This window comes from Humulus lupulus, chromosome 5 (genome assembly GCF_963169125.1).
Source record: "Humulus lupulus chromosome 5, drHumLupu1.1, whole genome shotgun sequence".
Lineage (NCBI taxonomy): Eukaryota > Viridiplantae > Streptophyta > Magnoliopsida > Rosales > Cannabaceae > Humulus > Humulus lupulus.
The window spans coordinates 15,131,051-15,157,142 of NC_084797.1; positions in this window are offsets into that span (position 1 = coordinate 15,131,051).

Below are 26,092 nucleotides of genomic sequence, written 5' to 3' on the forward strand. Positions count from 1 at the left end.
GAAGTTGGTAAGTATGTTTGCATTACTTGTCATATGTCTTGAACAACCGCTATCAAAGTACCATGAACTAGATGCATGCATTTTATGACAGGTAAAGGTAGCCAAGCAAACAGAGTTAACTTTCTTAACCCATATTGTTTTTTATTTTGAATTTCTTTTGGTCAAGAATTGATTCATACTACCAAAGTGTTTAACATAATTCTTTTTAAACAAATTTAACAGAGAAAAGCACTTAGGTCTTATGTGTCCTTTCATCCCACAAAAATGACAAAATGGTACAAATTGTCCAATCTTTCTTTTTGGAGAAATTTTCTTTAGTTGTAGATCTGTAGGAATAGATGAAAAATTCGTCATCTTGGCAGGGTGACTTGTTCCTGCAAAACGGTTAGTTGGCACAACAGTCGGATAATTCATAGATTTTACAAAAACCGTTTTTCTTGAGGATTCGGATCCATTAGATCCTAATCCACTATAATCACTATCCTTTTTTCCTGCAGAAAGAATATCATCCAATATTCCATATCTAGGATTAAGCATTTTGACACATTTTTGCAAAAGATCAATTTCTTTACTCAAAGTATTAATTTCATCATTTTTTGAAGCAATAATCATCTCAATTTCTTCACTTTTTTCAACAAATTTTTTATTATTGCTAGCCATTAGACGATTCTCAGAGCAAACTTTCAGGCATTGATCATACATTATTTTATAAGACTCTTTCAATGACTCCTCATCTAAGTCAGAATCATCATAATCAATGTCAGAATTCTCATTATTCTGAATAGAATTATTAAGGCATAACACATCCTTGTAATCAAATGAAGAGAAAACCATACCTTTGTGAACAGAGGTTAAGGCAACACTATTTTCCTCGTCATCACTTTGTTCAGAGTCTTGATCACTCCACGTGGCTATCATGACTTTCTTTTTATTTAAGGTATTTGCACACTCAGATTGAATGTGTCCAAATCCTTCACATTTCCTGCACTAAATACCCTTTTTATTAGTCTTAAAGGGTTTAGAAAAATTACCTTTTGGGTTTTTGGGTATGGCCTTTTTATTTCCCAATTTCCTTATGTATTTTTGGAAATTTTTTGTCAACAGAGCCATCTCATCATCCGAACTTTCCTTCTTTTCTTTATAAGATTTCAAGGCAATAGATTTCTCTTGGATTTCTTCCGTCTTACCTTTTTGTCTAATTTGTTGGTTTAGTTCAAAAGTTCGGAGTGAACCCATCAATTCTTCTACTTTTACTTTGTCCATATCTTTTTCTTCTTCAATTGCAGTTAGCTTCGTCTGAAACCTGTCAGGGAGAACTCTAGCAATTTTTCGAACCAAAACATTCTCTTCAAGTTTTTTACCAAGAGCAAAATATTCGTTAGCAATATCTGACAATTTCTCATAGAATTCAGTGAGGGTTTCATTTTCATTTATTTTCAAATTTTGTTGTGAGCATAACAAGCCTAGAACGCTTGACATCAACAGTTCTTTCAAATTGAGTTTGAAGGATTTTCCAAGCATCTTTGGCCGAAACACATGAAGAAATCAATTTAATGTAACCTTCACCAACATCATTAAAAATAGCATGTAATGCTTTATTATTGTAACTGGACAGTTTATCTTCAGCATCAGTCCAATCAAGTTCAGATTTTACCTTAGTTACATCATCGCTTTCTACTGGAGGAGTCCAACCACTTAAAACAGCTCTCCAAACTTTTTCATATTGAGATTTGATGAAGGCTCTCATTCTAACTCTCCAATATGGATAGTTTGAATCATTGAGTAAAGGGGGGCGAGTTATGGAGCCTCCTTCTGTAAAAAAAGACATTACAAGAACAAGAACAACAAACGGAATAAACCAAGATCACACTCAAAAATGAGTGACCCGCTCTGATACCAATTGAAATTCTGTTTTTAGTAATTACCAAATTAATTAAACCATATGAATTAATTAAAGTGCGGAATGGTAATTAAATATTTAAACAGATTGTAGTTCTGTCGGGACACAATCTGAACTTGTCACGACAAAGGCTGAACACAATAAAAAGACAGTGCAAAACAATAAAGAACACAACAAATTTTTACAAGGTTCAGAAATCCTTTCGGATAACCTACTCCTTGGGGCCATGCCCAAAGAATAAAACCAAATAATAAAGAATCACAAGTACAAAATATTGACTTAAACAAAACAAGACTCCCTGTTGAGATTTGCCGCAACTTTATTGTACTTCTCTTCACTAATCTGATTTTGATTGAAACGCTCAACTACTTGAACTCCCTTCAATGGCCAGCGAGGGCTTACATCCTCCCGACGCAAGGCTTGTAAAAGTCTTCTCCCGAAGACTATAAAATTTGTGTTAAAATTACAATGTGTATTCACTCATGAACGTGGTATTAACTCACCACAAAATCTAAACACTCATATTTCTACAAGATCACGTGAATACTATGATCTTGAATACAAATAAGGAACTCTCACAAATACTACAACACACTCACAAATTATGCATCAAAGAGTTCACTTTTTGTAATGACCCAACTATTTCTAAGACATTGGATCATTAAAACTACTAGACATAGCTACAACTTTGAAAATAATAATCACTTTATTAAAATTCCAAAAAAATATATTACAAAATAGAATGTTAAACATGGTATGGGTACCCATTGTTTAAAACATAAAAACATTGTTTGACAAAACATAAAAAAAACATAAACTTTAAATACTAGTTGCAGAATTACATCAGACCATAATTTTTTTAAAAGACTAAAATAACGTCATTCTCGATTGACACACAGTCCGTTCATCCTCAACACACATGCCAAGCTTCCAAGAATCCTTCCGCTCTCCATATTTGATTTCCTGTATAACACTAAAAATAAAGGAATTAGCCTAATGCCCAGCAAGGAAAACCTACTAAAAACATAAACATACACATAAAATCATATCATAACGTATGCTATAAACATATCATAACATATACTAAAAACATATTATAACATATACTATAAACATATTATAACATATTCCATATAAGACTATACTAATAATAGTCATTATGACATGTGATAAACCATCTACGTCCCCTGTCTAATATTTGAGGTAGGGTAAATCATAACATAACATATTAAAACATAAACTCATCATAACATATTATACATAACATAACATAAAAGCATAACATATCATTCAAACATACAAGATCTAGCCTATTTTCCTTACCGAAACCGGGATATTTGAGAACAAATGCGGGACTTGGAACACTCCTAAAACCAACAATAGAATGGTGAGTATTTCTAAAGAGTAAAGAATAAATGTGGAAACTAAACCTTCAAGACGAAACTTACCAAGAAAGATCTTTAAGTTTCAAGTGCCTAATCAAAACCAATATCACAAGTTAGGATCTGAATAAAATAAACTAAGAAAACTAAAGAGTTTTAAAGGATTGAACTTAAAGAATAAGGATACCTTAGTTGACCTCATGGATTGGTTTAACCCCAATACCGAAATATACTAAACCTCACTTCCCAAGTATTTTATAAAGCTTAAGAATATCAAAGCTTTTTTCCTTACTCACCCAAGTGCATCACTCTTATGTTCTCACTAACTCATTGGAGTATGATCATAGCTGAAGAGTGAGGAGAATGGCTGGGTTCTAAGTCCTATTTATAGAGTTCTAGGAATAAAAATCTTATTTTTGGCTTTGAATAAAAATAATGAATTTAATTGAAAATATTTGAATATTTTTCAGTCAAAGGCTTAGGACTTGGTCAAATTGTTCAGAGATAGGTTGAAGGAGTCAAAGCTTGATTTTTAAAATTAAAAACAAATATAATCATAACTTCTAACTCCCTAAATCTCATAACTCTAAACTCACCTGTAGTAAAATTAACATAACAAGAGCTGTAGGACTTCGATTTAAACCATCTTTATACCGTTAGAAAGATAATTCAATTATCTAAAACTTTCTAGAAATACTATTTTTTGAAACTCATAACATAAATGGGTCTAAAATAGGTCGAAAGTTACAGTACCCTAAAGTTACGGAAAATCTATTTAATTATCTAAATAAAAACCTAATCCATAAATAAATAAAATTGTGACAAATGTCATGCTCCTAACAGATTCTGATGAAGACTAAGTCTTATATTTCCCTTATTTTATCATTAAAATAATAATTCCTTAATAATCATGCATATGACAAGTGTCATAATCCTATTGGCACTATCTAAACCTTAGGAATAACCATACTCATGACAAGTGTCATATTTTTATTGGCTCTATCCAAACCTTAGGTTATAATAATTATCATATTAATAACCAGAAATATTAATCAAACCTTATGTTATAATTAATATTGTTAAACTATAGGTTAAACTTATAAAATCCATAACTATTGCTAGGAGTTTCCAACTAAGTCCCGGTTTGAACCAAAATCCACGAAATCTAACATACTACAAACTAATACCATATATTGCTACTACTACTACTACTATCTAACTAGCTAAGTAAAATTCTGGGACTCTACAATTCTCCCTTACTTAAAAGAATTTTGTCCCCGAAATTTACTTATCAAACAATTCCGGATACCAATCTAACATGCATTCCTCCAACTCCCATATTGCCTCACATTCAGAAATATTTGTTTATAGGACTTTGATGATCGGAAAACTCTTAGACCGTAATTCCTTCATCCCTCTATCTAGGATCTTAACGGGTCGTTCCTTGTAACTCAAGTCTTTCTAGAGTGTTATCGTATCGTACTTGAGGACGTGAGATGGGTCTGACACATATCTACACAGCATCGAGATGTGGAACACATTGTGACTATCTGCTAGAGCTGGTGGTAGGGCTAATCTATATGCAACTACTCCCACTTTGTCCACTATCTCAAAAGGACCTATAATCCTGGGACTAAGCTTGTCTTTCTTCTCGACCCGCTTCACACCTTTCATAGGAGATATCCTTAAGAAGAATTGATCTCCGACTTTGAATTCCACATCACGCCGCTTGGCATCCGCATAACTTTTCTGACGACTCTGAGCAGTGGGCATATGCTGTCTAATTAACGCTACTACATCCTAAGCTCCTCTAACAACTTCATATCCAAGTAGTTGTCTTTCTCCTACCTCGTCCAAATGCAACGGTGATCGACTCTTCTTCCATAAAGTAGCTTGTAGGGTGCCATCCTGATTGTTGGCTGGTAGCTATTGTTGTAGGAGAATTCTATCAGCGACAAATACTTACTCCAAGATCTCGATGTAAACATTGATTCTCTATCGAATACTATTATCTTAGTTATTCTATGCAGTCGTACTATTTCTTGAACTTAAACGTTTGCGTATTGATCTGCTGTGTACGAAGTCTTAACAGACAGGAAATGAACTAACTTGGTTAATCTATCTATTACTATCCAAGCCGAATCATTGCTGCTTACTTGTTCGTGGCAAACCCATCACGAAATCTATGGCTATATCATCCCATTTCCATTCTGGAATGCTAAGTGGTTGCAATAAGCCTGCATCCCACTGATGTTTTTCTTTTACTTGCTGGCATACCAAGCATTTAGACACATACTCCGCTATATCTTTCTTCATTCCTAGCCATCAATATAACATTTTAAGGTCGTGAGTCATCTTGGTCGACCCTGGGTGAACTGAGTATGGTGTATTGTGCACTTCTTCTAAAATCATCATCTTAATCCCTTGATGGTTTGGCACGCATACCCGATCCTTATATCTTAATCACCCTTGACTTGATATTTAGAAATCCATGACCTTCCCTTTTCTAACTGCATCCATATGTGTTACTAACGTGTCATCATGCACTTGCCCATTCCATATATCTTCTAACAGGCTTGACTAGATGGACCAATTCTTCAGGTTACCAATGACTACTTCTATTCCAACATTGATCAGCTCCTGCTGTAGCGGCTTTTCTATTCCAACTAATGATGTTAGACTTCCGTAATTCTTTCGACTTAGCGCATCAGCAACTACATTTTCCTTGAGGTGTAGGCTATCACCTTATCATTCTGCATCAGCACACAACCCAATCCTTGCTTTGACGCATCGCAATAGACTACAAACTTATCATTGGGTGTCGGTACATAAAGTACTGGTGCTGAGCATTTCCTTAAGCAACTGGAAACTCTCTTCACAATTATCCGTCTAGTTGAACCTTTGCTGCTTCTGGGTCAGGTTGGTAAGTGGAGTGACTATCTTAGAAAAGCCTTCTACAAACCTCCGGTAATAGCCTGCTAGTCCCAGAAAACTTCTCACCTTAGACGCGTTCTTTGGTCTTGGCCAATCTTTACAGCCTCTACCTTAGATGGGTCTACCGCACTCCCGTCCTTGGATACTTTGTGGCCGAGAAATGCTACTTGTGAAAGCCAAAATTTACACTTCTTGAACTTGGCGTAAAGCTGATGCTCCTTTATTCGCAGCAAGATCAACCTTAAATGTTTCTCATGCTTGACTTTATCCTTTGAGTACACCAAGATATCGTCAATGAATACTACGATGAATTTATCCAAGTAGTCCTTAAAAACCCTATTCATTAAATCCATAAACGCGGCTGGAGCATTGGTAAGACCAAAAGACCTAACTAGAAACTCATAATGTCCATAACGAGTTCTAAAAGTCGTCTTGGGAATATCCTCTTCTCGTACCCTGACCTGATGATACCCAGACCGTAGATCAATCTTTGAAAATACGGTCGCTCCTCGGAGTTAGTCAAACAAGTCGTCAATCCGGGGTAGACGGTACTTATTCTTAATTGTCACCTTATTCAGCTCGCGATAATCTATACACATATGCATACTTTTGTCCTTCTTCTTCACAGATAGAACCGGTGCTCCCCTTAATGAATGGCTCAGTCTAATGAAACCCCATGTCTAAGAGTTCTTGTAGATGCGTCTTAAACTCCTTGAGTTTGGTAGGTGCCATCCGGTATGGTGCCTTTGAGATAAGCTCAGTGCCCGGTACTAGTTTGATTGTAAAGTCTATTCCCGTGTCGGCGGCAATCCTGCTATTTGTCAGGAAATACCTCTAGGAATTCCTTTACGATGTGGAAGTCTCCAACTTTTAGTGGTGTTTCCTTTACCATGTCCATAACGTTGGCTAAGAATGTGTGACATCCTTTTTCTATCATCCTCTGAGCTTTGAGAGATAAAATAAACAGCGTACATAGTCCTGAAATTTTTCCCATATAGCATAGTCTTAGGCTGTCAGGAGTTTCGAACGTTACTTGCTTACATATGCTATCGATGGTTGTGGCATGCCTTGCTAGCCAGTCCATGCCTAGTACGGAACTAATATGTAGCTCCAACATTTTTTGGTTCGAATGAATTTACATTGTAGCAGTATACATTATGCTCAGTCATAAAGCTCGTATGTTCTTGGTAGGTAGGGTTCATAGCAATCAGGATATATCTAGAATTGACATCCAAGAATGACATGAGCTCATGATCGACTGTGGCATCTACTAGCTGAACAATATAGGGCAAAGGAAAACCATCCTTCAGGCATGCTTTATTCAGATCGAAGAAGTCGATGTAGGTCCTCCACTTTCCATTTGGCTTCTGTACCAGCATGGGATTAGCTATTTCTAAGTTGGGTATTTAGATTCCCTAATAAATCCACAGTTTGGGAGGCTAGCTACTTCCTCCTCTAAAGCGTCACCCCTGTCTTTCCCGAGCAATCTCTGTTTCTATTGTTTTGCTGGTATATTCTTATCCAGGTTCAAGGTATGTATGATAACCTTAGGATTAATGCCAACCATATCAGAGTGTGACCATGCAAAGATATCAAAATTCTTCTTAAATAACTAGATTAGATTTTGTTTTCGTACCTTGTTGAGATTCTTACCGATCTTCACGACCCTAGTTGTAATTTCTTCATCAAGGATTATCTCCTCTAATTGCTCCTATGCCTGAAGCTCTGATTTATCTTCACCTATTCGCGGATCTATCTCCTTGTGTTCTACAACATTAATTTCCATCAGCTGGGGTTCATCGGCCTCTTATATGATTACCATGGCCTGCTACCCGAGTTGTGTCTTTCCTTTCATTGCTATATTGTAGCATTCTCGAGCTGCCAACTGATCTCCTCTGACTATGCAAACTCTCGTCAGTGTGGCAAGCTTCATTGCTAGATGGCGGACATAAATGATCGCTTTAAGACCGATCAGGGTGGGTCGACCTAAAATGACATTATATGCGGTAGGAAAATTTATTACCATGAAGTCGAGCATCTTAGTCGTGGTATGGGTTTCATCCCCATTGTTACCGTGGGCTCTATTATTCCAATTGCAGCTAGACCATCCCCCAAAAATCCATACAGAGTTGTCAACCAAGATTTCAAGTCCCTAACAGAGAATCCCATATTTTCCAAAGTTGATTTGGACAGTACATTAACAGAGCTTCCATTGTCGATCAGTATTCTTTGAACTCTTTAGTTGGCGAGTTGGACGGTTATCACAAGAGGATCACTATGTAGAAGCTGGACGTGACTGACGTTCTTTTCTGTGAATATAATTGGTTGTTTATCCATTCATTGTTGCTTGAGCATTCGCTGCTCGGGAACGTATTGTGAACCATCATGTGTCTTTAGTTCCTGGACATATCTTTTTTGAGCTCCTCTGCTTGTTCTCGCCAGATGAGGTCCACCTGCTATAGTTATAGCATCAACTCCTTCCACTAGAGGATGTATGAATGAATTATCCATAACAGATAGCTGCAGAAGTGTTTGGCTGATTGCTTGGAATCGGTCGTTGATTTGGGATGACTTGTTGATTTGAAGGTACTCGATTATGAGCATATTATGCTAGCGATCCAACTCGAATCAATGTTTCAATTTCGTCTTTAAATCGACGACAATCGTCTGTGGTATGACCTATGTCATTGTGAAAACAACAAAACTTGGTTAGATCTTATTTAGCTCGTTGATTCCTCATAGGCTCGGGTTTTTTCCACAGAAGGCAATTAGAATTAGCCAAGAAAATATTTTCCCGTTTATATTGTACACAATAAAAACATAGACATATCTTTCTTCGACTATGTTCTTTTAAGCTCCAGCTTGATCGCCTTCGTTGCTGCCTTTTTGTTTATTGCTCTCGGTCTAACCATTATTTGCAACCAGTGGAGTGGATATCGTTGTATTGACGATCATCCCCACGGGCTGAATGGTGGTGTTTACGGCCACCATTGTTGACTCCACCTCCTCGAGGTTTATCCACTCTTGAGCTCAAGATAAAAACTCATTAGTGTTCTTGTCTCATTTCCTCTAAAGATCTTTCCAAAGTTGTCCTCCTATAGTAATCGCACCTCGCATAACCATAAGTTTGGCACTATCATCAACATCCCTAGCACGAGCTGTAGTGTTTGTGAATCTGTTCATGGAGGTTTTAAGAGATTCCCTGGGCTGATGTTTTATATTTTCCAAAGAATCGACCTCTGCTTGCCTTTCTTTAGCGATTCAAAATTATTTCTTAAAATTTGAGGATAATTGACTCCAAGATGTGATCGAATGTCTTTGAAATTTATCAACCCACATCTTCGCAGCACCAGTTAAAGTGGCTAGGAACGAGACATTGCGAAGATCAATACTCACGTTGTGAGCTTGCATCAAAGTATTGAATGTTCCAACATGATTGGAGGGGTCAGAGGTCCTATCATATGTCGCCATGCCAGGCATCTTAAACCCAGGGGGATATGAAGCTGCAATATTGTGAGGTGTAAACAACTCGAACTCCTCATTAAAGTCATCATTATCCTTATTCTTCTTAGCTAGAAGGAGCCTCAAATGTTCTTCCACGAACGTGAGTCATTCCTTGGTTGGATCTCTAGTTGTCAAGTTAGTGGGGAGCTAATTATTAGCTCTTACTCCTTGCTGGATGTTATCCAGGTCATTGCCCTTCTGAAAATAAGGCCAGTTAATTGGGACATTCCGTTTTCATGTCTGCCAGTAGGATCATCCCTTGGTTGAATATAACTCAGCTCGCAGTCTTGACTTTATTGCTTTCTATGGGAGTTAAGGTGCTCATGCAAGTCGGGTTGACTAGTACTAAAAATACTATGAGCAGAATTCAATTGATCCCTCAGGTCAGGTCTTATCTCCGTGACGAAGTGTTATGAAGACTTTCTAATCCATTTGTGTGACGAATCTCCGTCAAATAACTTCTCTCAACCAAGCTTACTACCCGATGTTGTGGGCAATGGGGATGATTATTGACCTAGACTCTAATTCCAGTGTCACGAGATCGTGTAACATAGGTAACTTCTCTATGAGAAAATTTTCTCCGATCATTCCCATGCATAGAAATATTCCCTCGTGTTCACTTTTGGGAAGTTGGAGCTAGGGGAGGTGATGAAAGACATATAGGTGACGGAGGATATCGTATAAAGGAAACGATCGGTCGACCATTTGGAAGTACATCCTAAGGACATTCTACATCTGATGCGATCTCCCTCCCTGGGGGTGGTACATCCCGAGTTTTCCCTGTTGGAAAAAACTCGAGCAAGTGGATTCGAGGGAATCTCATTCCTAATTCCTCAGGCAGAATTAGTTTTAGCCCAATAAACAGGCTGGTTATTTCTGGGAGCTTGTCATCAAGGCATGGAGTTGGGGGTAGTGGTCCTGATAGAGCGACTAATATTCGTATGGTTGCGTCCATGCGACCTACTCTTCTAAAAGCCACTAGTTCTTCTCCCCGAATTTGGGTTGTGACAGTCAGTATCCCGTAATCCGTAGGGGGAAAGACCAGGTAAAGTTGTGCAATCCCACACCGCCTGGGGAAGGTCAAGTGTGATGATTCTAAGACTGTGTAGGTATGGGACTACACAGTTGAAGATGGCTTAAATGGATTGATGGGTATTACCTATATCTACAAGATGCATCTTCTTTTCGGTAGCCCGTCACTTGAGAACTCCAAAGTTAAGCGTGCTTAACCTGGAGAAATATCAATATGGCTGACTTCCTAGGATGTTTTCCCATGAAGCGTGCGAGTGAGGACAAAGCATGCTAGAAAGATTCGTGTTGGTTTGTACGTCCAGTCATCATTCCAAGAAGAAGTCATAGCGACGTAGGGCGTTACAAATGGTATCAGAGCCTTGATCCAGCTGGAAGTGTGGCCGACGGGGACGTTAGACTCCTAAGGGGGGTGATAGTGACCGTCAGTATCCCGTGATCCGTAGGGGGAAAGACCGGGTAAAGCTGTGAAATCCCACACCGCCTGGGGAAGGTCAAGTGTGATGATTCTAAGACTGTGTAGGTATGGGACTACACAGTTGAAGAGGGCTTAAATGGATTGATGGGTACTACCTATATCAACAAGATGCATCTTCTTTTCGGTAGCCCATCACTTGAGAACTCCAAAGTTAAGCAGGCTTGACCTAGAGTAATCTCAAGATGGGTGACCTCCTGGGAAGTTTTCCCAGGAAGCGTGCAAGTGAGGACAAAGCACGCTGGAAAGACTCTTGTTGGTTTGTATGGCCAGTCGTCATTCCAGAAAGCAACCATACTGACATGGGGCATTACATGGGTCACCACGGGAGGCACTCTTGCCATGATTTCGTCAATACGCATGTTGGAGTTAGCCAGCTGATCCTTGAGTACAACGCTCTCTTGTTCGACTTCTCCAACATAATATGCAGAAAAATGAGGTACTTCCCCAAGGTGCGTCGATGAGCTCCCTATATCCTGGTTGTTCCCAATATTACATTGGGGATGTTTAATAGGGCGCCTAAATGTCCTCTCTTCAGCTGGGATTGGGCGATGATAATCCTTTTGGTCTGTGGGAAGAATTGATTCATCTTCTCGTGTCGATCTCCTCGTTACCATCACCATTATCAAATTCAGAATCGGGACAAAAATTTCAAGCCTAATTTTCTCTCAATGAAAGCATCAATCTGTTGATGCTGTTTTTCGTCAATTGACAATTATAAATAAAAAATAGAGTTTAGGCTTAATATAAACCATATACAAAAGAAAGAAAAAAACATACACAATTTTTACGTAGTTCAGTAATTAAATCCACCAAATCTATGAGTTAATAATATTTCTGAGTTTGCTTAAGAGAATTGTTTTATACAATTTATTCAGAGTTTTGGTATGTAAAATATGTTCCCATTCTCCAAAGTTCGTATTTGATTTTGGGCTACAAATTATGATCGCCCTAGTATTAGATTGCGAACAATACGTCATAAATGCAACCATGTACCCTGATCTAATTACCCATGTCAGTTCATATTTTTGGGTACAACAACTTACACCCCCAAGATTCTCTATTATCTGTGCGGTAGGGTCCTAAAAATTAAAGTCATTACTTTCACAAACTTCTTTAAGACTTTTTAATCTATTCATTTTATTATTATATATTATATCAAAAATAGAAGGTAACATAGGATACTTTACAGTCTAATTTTGTAAAAATTACGTGGTGTATATGATTTATGTTTTTTTTTAATAACTATGGGCTTATTTAATCATATATAAATCAAATTTTGAAAAATCAAGCCATAATAGCATTTTGTAATTTTGATGTTATGATCTTTATTACATATTTTGACTTTATGAAATATTTTTTAAAATTATTCAAATATTGATATACAATTGTCATATTTCTATTTTTTTCATTCATTTTCTTCATCATCTTCTTTGTTGTTCTTTTTTTTTTTTATTGATCTCCATATTTAGCTATCACTTCATTAAGTCAATAACAAAATTAGTCGATATACAATTCCAGAAAAATGATAGAGGCTTACAAATTGATTTGTAGATTGAATCTTTTATTTGAATTATTGTTCCTAAAATATGCAAAAAAATAAAAACTCATAGCAATCAATTAGAATAAGAAAAGTAGAGACTACTTATAATTTTTCAGTTTAAGAGTGATAATGTTAAAAATTTAGAATAAAAAAAAATAGTAGACTTGTAACTATTACCACTCTCAAACTATGAAAAGTTGTAATTGACTACCACTTTTCTTATTGTAACTTCTTATTGTGATGAGATTTCAAGATCTCGAAAAAAAAAAAGACAATTACATATTTAAATCAACGCAAAAAACATTCGTTAGCCTTGATTTATTTAATAGAATTGTAGATCGACTAGTATTGATAATAACCTATAGCCATACCTGCAATTTTTTATATTGGGTCTGTTAAAAAATGTTAACAAGATGATGATAATGTATTGATATCCAGAGATTGATCCACTTAAGAAATATTTTTTTATTCAAGTCTCTGTTTCATAATTTCCCAATACCAGCAACATATGGCATTGGTTGGCTAGGCTTCCAAAGCCACTTTTTATTTTTATTTTTTAACGAAGAAGCTATTCTGGTAGTTAGTTGGATTTCCTTTATAAAAGAGTTTTTTTTTTTTTTTTGAAAAGTCATTTCCCAAGAAACAATAAAATTGAAGTTTCTCCAAAAAGTAATTTTAAAATGTTAAAAAGCTAGAAGCTACGCCAACCAAGGCCTATATATAAATGATTAATGACATTTGTGCACTCAAAATATGCACTTAAACATTAAATAGAGCAACGTGACAACTTTATCAACCAATCACATTTATCTAAATAGAGATCCATTGTTTTAAAAAGAATTATAACGTCAGTGTGTGTAATGTTTAAATGTTTTTTTTTTTGTAAGGAATAAATTTATTTTATTCAAAATGCATAATATAGGGAGTACAAATTGGGAGAGGAATTTCCTCTAGCCAACAAAACTAATTGTCTAGCCAAATAGTATGCAAAGATACTCTTAGAAATTAGACAAAAGAATTTTCATATTAAAATGACTATTGCCCAGATAATTTAATAGGTTGAACTATTGTTTTAAACAAAAAACAATTGAAGAAAATCAAAGAAACTGCCGCAAGAAGAATATAAAATCTTAAGCATAGAAAAGTCTCTTTTAGTGTCACCAGAGTTTATGCTTGAAAAGTTGATAAGTAAACCTGCAACACAAACCAACAAATATAACTAACTTCTTAAAAGTAAAATAAAAGAAAATCTTTTATAATATAGGAAATCAAGCCAAAGTTTCATCCATTGGTTTTTTATCGATTCAAATTTTAAAAATTAAATTAATTTTTAAGTTTAAGGGTCTAATCAAAGGCTACTCTTTGGTTAAACCCCATTAATTTTGTCTAGTGAGATTGAGAGTAATAAAGTAACAAAACAACCACATCCAATAATTAAAAATAATCAATTAAGATAGCTAAAACTCCTTTTGACCCAAAGAGAATTGAAAGAAGCCACTAGCAACCTGATTACAGTTTTATAATAGTTATATTGTGTGTTTGACTACCAATTCATCCAGCCTACAAACAGACACAACAAGCCTATAAATAGGCACAAAAAACAAGCCTATAAACAGGGACAAACAAGCCTACAAATAGGCACAAAAAACAAGCCTAAGAGGCACAAGATATGTGAAAGATAACATATACTCAATTTAGGACTTAAGGAGATGCATACCTTTTGGCTTTAACAATATCCAAGAGAAAAACTAAGATTCTTGTGCATTGTACCTATATAATTGAAATAAAGAAACTACAGAAAACATAATTATAAAATAATCACTCTTAATAATAAAAATGATAAAACAATATTAGGTTAATTATAAAATACCAGTTAACTCCCAACTATAAAAACAAAATATTGTAATAAAAATATTAATAGATTAAAATAATTTTAATTATATATTACCACTTAATTTCTATAAAGGAGCAATTAAAATTTTAATTATAAAATTCATTTAATTTCCATATTATACATTTTTCAACTAAAATTGGAAAAATATCTCAATTAATTAGCCATATTAATTGTAATAAATGGAAAATTTCAACTATTGAATTAAAATTCCTCGGTAGAAAAAACGAATTAATATTAAAAAGTAATAAATGTTATAAAATAAATGTCATTTACTATTATAAAAAAATTATAAATAATTATGCCAAAACGGATTACAATCAGTTCTATGAAAGATATCATATGTCAAAATTGATTACATTGAACTCGAGTAGCAAGAAAATAAAATAATATATCTAATCAAATGATAAATCGACACCAAAGCTTACCAATTTACAGAGTTTCACACATGTGCGATCTTCCACAGTTCAAATAACAATGAGAAATCACTATAGATCTAGTCTACCAAGAAATCTAACTTCAACAACACACCAAAGAAAATAAGAGAACGGATCTAATACAGTCGAACTTGTATATTGCAATTGGCTATAGGGGCTCTGTTGACGCGGTTCTTCGGCAACAGGTAATTAAGAGAATAAGAGAAAGGGATTAGTGCTGAAAGTAGAACCGTCACAGATGAAATCTTAGAGAATGAACTAGGTGACTCAAGACACGTTTTCAAGTGGTTCAAAGGTTAAAATCCTTCTACTCCACTAGTCAATATTATTGATATGTTCTGGGTTTGTGATTACAAAGTGTATATCTCTTCAGAGATTATTTTTTCCCACCCTTATCAACTCCCAGGGTCTCCATATTTATAGGAGAAGGCACCTGGAAGTTGGTAAGGAGGTCATCCCGTGACCTTCTTATTTGTCATATCAACTCTGTGACATTCATGATTAATTCCTAAACCTGACACATGAGTATGGTCAAATCGATAGATAAGGAGATAATGGGCCGCACGGCCCAACCCAGCCGTGGGTGTCTGAATACGCACGTTCCTGCTGCGTGTCCGAGAAGTCAGGAAGATATCGGACACGTGATGTCAGATATAGGCACGTTTATCTTACGTGTGTTGACTTTACAAAGGGTCAGAGATCTTAGGAGGAGGAGCTCGTGGCACGAGCTGCTTCCCTGACCCGACCTTCGGCCTCAAGGATTCCTTCTCCCAGTCTTGGGCGGCCTTGACGAGTTCTTGAGGATACCTCGAGCTAAGGGGGTTCGACCTGGAAAACAGGATCTCCGACCTGGGGAAGTTTACGGACTAACCTTGATTAGTCCGAGGCTTGACCTGCTAATCAGCCCGTGGGAAAACCAGGGCGTACATCTGCCCCCAAGCTCCTGCTCGTGGTATATGACGTCATATATAGAAAACCACAGTAGGGGCTTTTAGACTTCCCCACAATCCTTCGCGTTCCACTTTTTGTGCAGGCGTCTGATACGTGGAACGCCATGGGTGGTGACGGTACGTTTTACGAGAATCGCATTTAATGGCCTAGTCTAAGCCCAGCCGTCGTTTCGTATTTCGAGTGGAAGGCCTCGGATCCCTCACTAGGGTCATCCAAGAGCCTTCTACACATGATACTTCACGTATATATAAAAAGGGGGTGGCCACCCTACGCACGGGCCACCCCTTCATTCAAAATTTCCCAAATTTATCTCCTTCTTCCCTCTCTAACTTTCAGAAGAACGAAACCCTCGCCTTCGCTGCTGCCATTCTCATTGTTCAAGAAGCTTAGGCGCACGAGTTTCTCCGAAGCTTTGGAAGATACCTCACCGACAAAGCTCCTATCAACGCACCATTCTCTTCGACCTTCCAGCCATATACTGTAAGTTTCTTGACCCTGTTCATTTTGAAAACATGCTACTGTAGCTTAGGTAAAAAAATTTACTGTAGCCGCATGCAAGGGGTTTTTTAGGTTGCGTGAATAAGGAGGGTGACAGCCCTCTTTAGGCTAGGACATATTGGTTGTAGGAAATCGCCTTAGAGTCTGGGTTTCAGGATGCTTTTTCTGGGATATTTTCTGGGTAGGAGTTTTGGGGAATTTTGGGTGCAAAACCGGGTAGCTTAGGGAACACGCCTCATGGGCGGTTTTGCAATTCATGCCTACTGAAACTTTCCTCCCAAGGCAAATTTCACTCTGAACCTCCTGACATGCGAATTCCGAGTAATCTAGGATCTGTTGGGAGCATACGCGCGTGTTCACTGAACCGCGTGGTTCCACTTCCCACGAGCTGGGCTTTCCTCAACTCGTGTAAATAATAATTATTCTTCCTCCCGCTTGGGTCGCCTTTTCTAAAATGTTTTCTTGTGTTCACTAGGCGACCAGATGGCTCCAAAAAAGAACCTCCCTCAGAAGAACGTTGGAAGCTCGACCTCCCGGCAGGAGAAGGGAAAGGCGGTGATGCCCAGCTCGCCGATCCCCCACTTTGGGCCGGCCGTGGAGAAAAAAGTCGAGGTGGCCCCCAATGCATTCTTTGAGGCGGAGAGAATCGTCTCAAAGGTGACCAATCAGGTGAAGATCAACAAACTTTTCCTCACCCACAAGATCCCACTGGGGAAAGCCTCAGTCATAGCCCGACCTGCTGCGGAGGGCGAGCGGAGCTGCACGCCGCTAGACGAATCGTTTGCGGCCTGGAGTGGTGAACACTTCAAGGCAGGGGCCTTCCTCCCCCTGGATCAGTACTTCGCTGACTTTCTGAACTACGTGGGGTTGGCCCCTTTTCAGCTCCCCCCCCAACTCCTACCGTCTGCTGACAGGGTTGAGATACTTGTTCAAGAAGCAGGAGTGGAAGGTCCCTACTCCTGCTGATATTTTATATTTCTTTTGCCTCAAAGCCAGCCCGGATCAGCGGGGGCGAGGTGACGGGTTTTACTATTTAACCCGTTTTCCTAATACGACGGCGGTCATCGAGCTGCCAAGCCATCCAAATGACTTCAAGGACCAGTTCTTCATGTCAACTGGGTTCCGGAACTGTGAGCACCACTACTTCAACCGTCCTCGTAAGTGAACCCTGACCTTAGCTCGCCTTTTAAGTGTTGTTTAATTTTAGCTCCTCCCGTATTCCATTCTGATTCCAGCCCAATCTTGCAGCCATCTACGCGAGGACCGAGAAGTCTGCGACCCTCGGGGGTCAATATGAAACACTGGCGGGCTTGCCCCCAATGAAAAGGACTATCGCGTGCTCGTGACGGACGAGACAATGGTGTTCTGCAAACTGATTTTTCCGAATCAGACTTTGAACCTGAAGAGGCCACGGGGGCCGCCCCCAGCTCACGCAAACAAACCTATCACCGTGGAGGAGGTCGCAAAAGAGGAGGACGAGGAGGACGAAACAGCTGAAGTTCCGCTCGTGAGGAATAGGAAGAGGAACTTGGAGGTCGCCCAAGGGATGGACGAGGAGAGGATGCAATCCGGAGCAGCCGCAGGTCCTTCCGGCCAAGGTAACCCTTTCTTGCTTAGGAATGTAGATAGGGCCACTGCGGACCCCCGGCTGGTTAGGTTCAATCCTAGGCAGATCGTCCATCGCCACCAAAGGAACCCGGACCTGAACACACTCCTGCTTCATTGTGTTGGCCGGCTCGTGCTGGATCACCAGGATAGTCGGCCTAGGGGTACCATAGTAGCAGATAACACCCTAGCTTTTAGGTCGATCATTTTTTAGGAGTATGGGACCAATTTATGTACATGTCCATCACTCTAGAGAGGCATCTATGCTCCGGGGCTTAGGCAGTATGTAGAAGAGTCTAGTCCCGAGTCAGAACCGGACCCCGAACTTGCACCTATTCGGGAAATAATCGTCTTAGGTTCTTCCAGCTCGGGGGGTAGGGCTCCTCTAGTATTCGTATACTTTTTGCCTTTAACCTTTTGCTTTAATTTCTGCCTGATTACTAACTTGTAATAACTATGTTTTTTGTTTTCGCAGAAGAGATGTCTCAGCTCGAGGATAGTCTGCGGGACATAGATGAAGGCTGGTCGCCAGGCCGCCCTTCAGGAGGCTCACATGGCGAAGGATGCGCTGGCGACCTCGAAGGCCGAGTTAGAGAGGACCCGCTCGAAGGTCAAAGAGCTTGAGACATCCCTGGCCACCTCGCGAACTGACCTCGAGGCAGCGAAGACCGAGGCCCAGGCCGCCCTTGAAGCTGAACGGGCCACCTCGGAACGGTCCATGCAGGAACTGTTCTATCGTTGCTGGTCCCACAATCCAGAGGCTGACTTCTCCTTCATGTCGTCGGGTCTCTGGGCGCGCTTGTTGGTGAAGTTCCAGGCCCGTTTTGACAAAGAGGTGCCACCTTCGGAGACTGGGGAAGCCTCTGGTGCGGCGGAGTAGGATGAGACTGCGACCTCCAAGGGGCCGACCGACGGGGCTTAGAGCGTTTCTTCTTTTTTTTCCTTTTTATTTTGAAGTATTTCATGTAATCTTTAGCACGAGGTATTCTTTCCTCGAGACAATTTGCCTTGCAATTTTAACTTGGGTATTTCTTCATGCTTTCGGCTATAATATGCATATTTAGTTGTTTAATAAACTTAGATCGTGTTAACCGTTATTTATATCCCAGGCCCTTTAAGAAGAACCATGATCAATAAATTTAAGTTAACTTCTAAGTTTTATGACCCGGTTAAAACCAGGAACTTACTTTGAAAACTTAGTTCGTGTTAACTTTTTATCCATATCTCGTGCTCTTTAAGAAGAACCATGATCAATAAATTTAAGTTAACTTCTAAGTTTTATGACCCGGTTAAAACCAGGAACTTATTTTGAAAACTTAGTTCGTGTTAACTTTTTATCCATATCTCGTGCTCTTTAAGAAGAACCACGATCAATAAATTTAAGTTAACTTCTAAGTTTTATGACCCGGTTAAAACCAGGAACTTATTTTTGAAAACTTAGTTCGTGTTAACTTTTTATCCATATCTCGTGCTCTTTAAGAAGAACCACGATCAATAAATTTAAGTTAACTTCTAAGTTTTATGACCCGGTTAAAACCAGGATAGGACTTAGTTTGCGTTAACCCTTATACACTGATAAGAATCAACACCTAAGTCGTTAAGGAGACCTGGTTACATCCAGGTACCATATGCCCCCCAAGTAACTGGGAAAGGGTCTTTCGTAGTTACTTTAAGATTGTACTTGCAAAAAAGAAAAACTTGATTCTTATTTATACATAAAAAGTGGCCTTCCAGGCCTTACAAGTGGATCATTGATAATATTTCTTCAAATGGATGGCGTTCCAAGTCCGTGGGACTGCCCCTCCATTAAGTCGAGCTAACTTATAAGTTCCTTCCTTGATGACTTCATTGACCTGATATGGTCTTTCCCAGTTCGGTCCTAAGACTCCATCCTTGGGATCTTTTCCGGCCAGGAAGACTCTTCTTAGGACCAAGTTGCCGACGCTAAAGGTACGTTTTTTTACTTTAGCGTTGAAGTAGCGAGCGATCTTTTGCTGGTAATGGGCGAGCTGAAGTTGCGAATCCTCTCACCTTTCATCGATAAGGTCCAGGGAATGGCATAGGAGCTCGTGATTCCTATCCTGGTCGTAAGACTGGACCCTATGCGACAGAACTTTAATTTCCACGGGGAGGACTGCTTCACTCCCAAAGGTTAGGGAGAAAGGAGTGTGACCCGTAGGAGTTCGATGTGAGGTCTGGTATGCCCAAAGGACCTGGGGGAGCTGTTCTGGCCAGATCCCCTTTGCCTCATCTAGCCTCTTCTTGAGGCTCGCCTTTAGAGTTTTGTTGACAGCCTCGACCTGGCCGTTTTCCTGAGGATAGGCCACAGAGGAGAAGCTTTGCACAATCCCGTGCCTTTCGCAAAACTCAGAGAACAAGTCGCTATCGAACTGAGTGCCGTTGTCGGAGACAATCTTCGTCGGCAGGCCGAACCGACAGATGATGCTTTTAACCACAAAGTCGAGTACCTTCTTCGATGTTATTGTTGCCAACGGCTCTGCCTCAGTCCATTTAGTAAAGTAGTCGATGGCTACCATGGCGTAGCGGACCCCGCCCTTTCCGGTAGGCAGGGCACCTACTAAATCTATCCCCCAAATGGCGAATGGCCAAGGGGCTGAGATCATTTTCAGTTCGACTGGAGGAGCTCGGGCAACCGCAGCGAAGCGCTGGCACTTGTCGCACTTTTTCACATATGAAATCGAGTCTTTGGACAGAGTTGGCCAGAAATAACCTTGCCTGAGAACCTTCAAGGCCAGGCTTTGCCCCCCAGCATGATCTCCGAAGAATCCTTCGTGAATGTCTTGCAAGATGGCCTGTGCCTCATCTGGATGAACGCACCAGAGGAGAGGTAGGGAATGCCCACGTCGGTACAACACACCATCGACCAGCGTGTACCTCAGAGCTTGATACAAGACTCGCCGTGCATCGCTACGCTCTTCAGGCAGCTTACCTTCGACGAGATACTCAAGAATGGGGGTCATCCAGGTCGGCCTGGCATCAATCATCTCGACCTCTGCCCGATCTCCCACTATACTTGGTTCTTTCAAGAATTCTATTGGCACTAACCCCAGGGTTTCTGTTTCTCCTGAGGTGGCGAGAGCATCTGCGTTGGCGTTCTGTTCCCGAGGTATCTATTCACTCGATCCTCGCTCAAATGTGGACAGCTCAGTTTTTACCTTCGCCAAATAGGCGGCCATCTTGGGTCCCCGCGCCTGATATTCGCCCAGAACCTGGTTTACCACGAGCTGGGAGTCACTGAAGCACTGGATGGAGGTCGCCTTTAACTCCTGAGCTACCCTTAGCCTAGCCAACAAAGCTTCGTACTCTGCCTCATTGTTGGACGCCTTGAACCCGAACCTTAGCGTTGAGTGGAACCTATGTCCCTCGGGAGATATTAGGATGATTCCAGCCCCGGAGCCGCCCTCGTTAGATGAACCATCAACGAAGATCTTCCACGACGAATGCGGCGAGGCAACTTGAGGTAGGCCTTCTGATGGATCCTCCTGGAATCCCGTGCACTCCGCCACGAAGTCAGCCAATGCCTGACTTTTTATGGCAGTTCATGGAGTATAGAAAATCTCGAACTGACTGAGCTCGACCGCCCACTTTAACAAACGTCCCGATGCTTCAGGCTTTTGTAAAACCTGCCTTAGAGGCTGATCAGTCATGACGTGTATCAAGTGGGACTGGAAATACGGTCTGAGCTTTCGCGAGGCTGTGATTAGGCAAAACGCCAATTTTTCCATCAGTGGGTACCGTGACTCTGCTTCGAGGAGTCTCTTGCTGATGTAGTAGACTGGCTTTTGAACTTGGTCCTCTTCTTGTACTAGCACGGCGCTAGCTGCATCCTCCGTGACGGCCATGTAGAGGAAAAGAGGTTCTCCTGCCCTGGTCTTGGACAGCATGGACGGTTCAGCCAGATGCGCCTTCAGATCGAGGAATGCGCTTTCGCACTCTACTGTCCACTCAAATTTCTTGTTTCCCCGGAGCAGGTTGTAAAAGGGCAAACACTTGTCGGTCGATTTGGAAATGAACCGGTTGAGTGCTGCCACTCTTCCTGTGAGGCCTTGGACGTCTTTCCGCGACCTGGGGGAAGGAAGCTCGAGCAGTGACCTGATTTTGTCGGGGTTTGCCTCGATTCCTCGGGTATTGACTATGAACCCCAGGAATTTCCCTGATGCGACACCGAACGTGCATTTCTGAGGATTGAGCCTCATGCCGTATTCCCATAGTATTTTAAAACATTCTTCCAAGTCGGAAACATGGTTGCCGGCAGTCTTTGACTTGACGAGCATGTCATCAACATACACCTCCATGTTCTTTCCGATCTGGTCCGCGAACATTCTGTTTATTAGCCTCTGGTAGGTAGCTCCGGCATTCTTCAGACCAAATGGCATAACCTTATAGCAATAGACATTCGTTGGGGTCATGAAGCTGGTATGCTCCTGGTCCGCCGGGTTCATCGCAATCTGATTGTATCCTGAGTACGCGTCCATGAAGGACATGAGCTCGTGCCCCGCCGTAGCATCTACCAGCTGATCGATTCTAGGAAATGGAAAGCAATCCTTGCAAGTTCGCCATTTCCCGTTGGGCTTTGGAACTAGCACGGGGTTGGCGATCCAAATTGGAAATTTGGCTTCGCGGATAAAGCCACACTTTTTGAGCCGGGCCACTTTTTCTTCTAGGGCTTCAGCTCGGGTTGTTCCTAAACGCCTTTGCTTTTGAGACTTGGCAGGAACGCTTTTATCCAGATGGAGCGTGTGCATGATGACACTCGGACTAATCCCCACCATGTCCTCGTGGGACCATGCGAATACGTCCAAGCTATTCTTCAGAAACGCAATCAGCTCCGCCTTTTTCTTGTCGCAGAGGTTCTTCCCAAGCTTAACCGTCCGTGACGGATTTTGTTCATCAATGTTCACCTCCTCGAGCTCCTCAATAGCCTGGAGCTCGGATCTGTCCTCGCCTACTCGGGGGTCAATGTCCTCGCTCAAGGCGATCTTTTCCTCTTCGTTATTCTGAGGTTTTTCAATCTCAGGGGCCGCCAAGGGTCCCTGAGATTCCTCCTCGCCCTGAATGGCCATTGCCAGCTGCCCGGGTTTAGACTTTCCCTTCATGGAAATGCTGTAGCATTCCCTGGCAGCGAGCTGATCGCCCTTGATGGTACAGATTCCTGTTGAAGTAGGGAACTTCATGGCGAGGTGTCGAACGGAAGTGATGGCCTCGAAAGCTATGAGCGTCGGTCGGCCCAAAATGGCGTTGTAGGCAGCGGAGCAGTCAATGACCACGAACTCAAGTAGCTTGAAGACTGTCCGAGACTCTTCTCCTAGGGTGATCACTAGCTCGATCGTCCCTATCGCTGTCGATCCTTCTCCCGAAAAGCCATATAGCATCATGGAGGTCGCCTTTAGCTCTGCGACGGTTAGACCCATCTTTTCTAATGTGGATCGGAATAAAAGGTTCACCGAGCTTCCGTTGTCCACCAACACTCTCCTCACTTTCCGGTTGGCAAGCTGGACTGCTACGACCAAGGGATCATTATGGGGGAATTGGACGTGACCTGCGTCTTCCTCCGTAAAAGTAATCGGTTGCTTCTCTAACTGCTGATGTTTTGACTGACGCTGCTCCGGGACGAACTCCGCTCCGTTGTGGGCCTTTAACTCATTCACATACCTCTTTTGGGCGCCTCTGCTCGTGCCAGCCATGTGCGGTCCTCCAGAGATGGTGGATATCTCTCCCTCGATCACGGGAGGAGGGACGTCCTGATCTACCCGAGGCCCGGGCTGGCTGGCTGGGACTTCTGGAGTTGGTCGACCCGCCGGGACCCTGTTTCGCGAATATTGCGCCAAGGGGCCTGCTCGGATGAGAGTCTCGATTTCATCTTTTAGACGCCTGCAATCGTCGGTATTGTGGCCGACGTCGTTATGGAAACGGCAAAATTTTGAAGTATCTCTCTTTCCCTTGTGGTGTTTCAATGGCTCCGACCTCTTCCAGGGGACCCGAGTAGAGTTGGCTAGGAAGATGCTTTCCCTGGACTAGGTGAGCTCGGTATATGCTGTGAACACGGGATTGAATTTATCCACGGACTTATTCTTCTTTTGACCGTGCTGGTTGTTTTCACCATTTCCCTTTCTTTTGCCACCACCGGGCTGGTTGTTCTGCGCATCGTCGGGGATCGCCACCACGATCTCCGTCCCCGCTCCAGCGGGCTCCTCGGGAACCTGGCTGGTCTCCGCGACTGAAGCTTCAGCTTCTTCTAAGTTTATCCACTCTTGGGCTCTGTTAAGGAATTCGTTAACCGAGCTGACTCCCTTCCTCTGAATATCTTTCCACAGGTCTCCCCCGACCAGGATTCTGGTTCTCATGGCCATGAGCTTAGAGCTATCGTCAGCGTCTCGGGCTCGAGCAGCGACATTCGCGAATCTGCTCAAGTAGGCTTTTAGTGTTTCACTGGGCTGCTGTCTCACGTTAGCTAGGGAATCGGCTTGGACTCGGGCGGCCTGGGAGGCGCGGAATGCCCTTTTGAAGTCAGCAGAAAAAGTCTTCCAGGAGCTGATTGACTGTCTTTTACTTTGCTTGAACCACTGCCTGGCAGGTTCGATCAGTGTGGAAGGGAAGATCAAGCAACGCAGCTCCGGGCCAATGTTATGAGCCATCATTAGGGTGTTGAACATCCCCAAATGATCCGACGGGTCCCCGTCCCCGTTGAACTTTGACAAGTGGGGCATACGGAAACCAGATGGGTATGCCGTCGCTGCTATATTGGGGGTGAAGAGTTCCATTTCGTCGCCCAAATCATACTCGTCTTTTTCTTTTTCTGTTAGGAGCTTCCTCATCAACTCCTCCATCTGAGTTAGACACTCGAGGGTTTGGTCCTGAGATCTTGGGTTATTCCGGGGCTGTTCCACAGCTTCGGACCCATTGTACATATTAGGTGGGTTGTTGCCCCTCCTATCTTGAGATAGGTTATTTGGGACATTCCCTCCCTTACGTACTTCGGATCGGACTCCCGCCGAGCGGGCCTGACTACCATCCCTAGCCCTGTCCTCTCTGTGAGAGTTGAGGCGATCTCGAAGGTCGCCTCCCTGGGTGGTCTGGTGGCTCTGTGCCAAACTCAGTCGCTGACGCAGGTCTCCTCCGGAGAGATCACTCCGGCAGCTGCCGGTTCAATGACTCCTGCTGGATAGGCTTGGGGTCCGCCTTTGGTGGTGAGGACCTGAGCTTTCTTCAGGTGCCCTGTTATGCCGAGAAGGTCCCGCTGATGGTGGGTCTCTTCTACTACTTCCGTAAGCCGGGATGTCTCGGAAAGGCCGAGGAGACGGATATCTGATTGGAGAAGGAGGATGCCTGACTGGGGAGGCGATCCTAGTTCCGTCCGGACGGATCAAATTTGGCGGGGGCCTTTCGCCCCTGCCAGCTTGCTGGTCCCGCCCTGGGCGAGCTGGACGAGGCGCAGGACGGTCTTCTGGGACGGGCTGGTGCTGCTGGCCCACCCCGGATCTCCTTCGGGAGTTTCCTCGAGCTCTCTGGAGCGTTCCCGAGGAAGGTTGAGAACTAGGAGTTGACGTCCTGACCGAACGGCTGTACTGCTGTTGTCCGACCTCAGGCATTTCCCTGAAGTTTGCCTCTTGATGGTGTGACGAAGGGGTGGAGTTGGCTGCATGAGGCCTACCCGACCGGCTATGCCTGGGACGATTACCCCGGTGAGACTTAGGAGCCTCACCTTGCCTCTCTCCAATGTTAACGTTAGTTGTGAGAGGGTGTAGTCAAGCCAGAATATCCTGGATTTGCCGACCGGCTGTTGCTAACTGGCTCCTCAGTTGAGCATTCTCCATCTCCACCGCAGTATAATAACACGGGTTCGGATTAGGTGGCCGGGGTGCTGAGCTACCAGTGTCGTCTTGGCCCGCCGGCTGCTTTCCTGGCCTTTATTGGACTTCAGG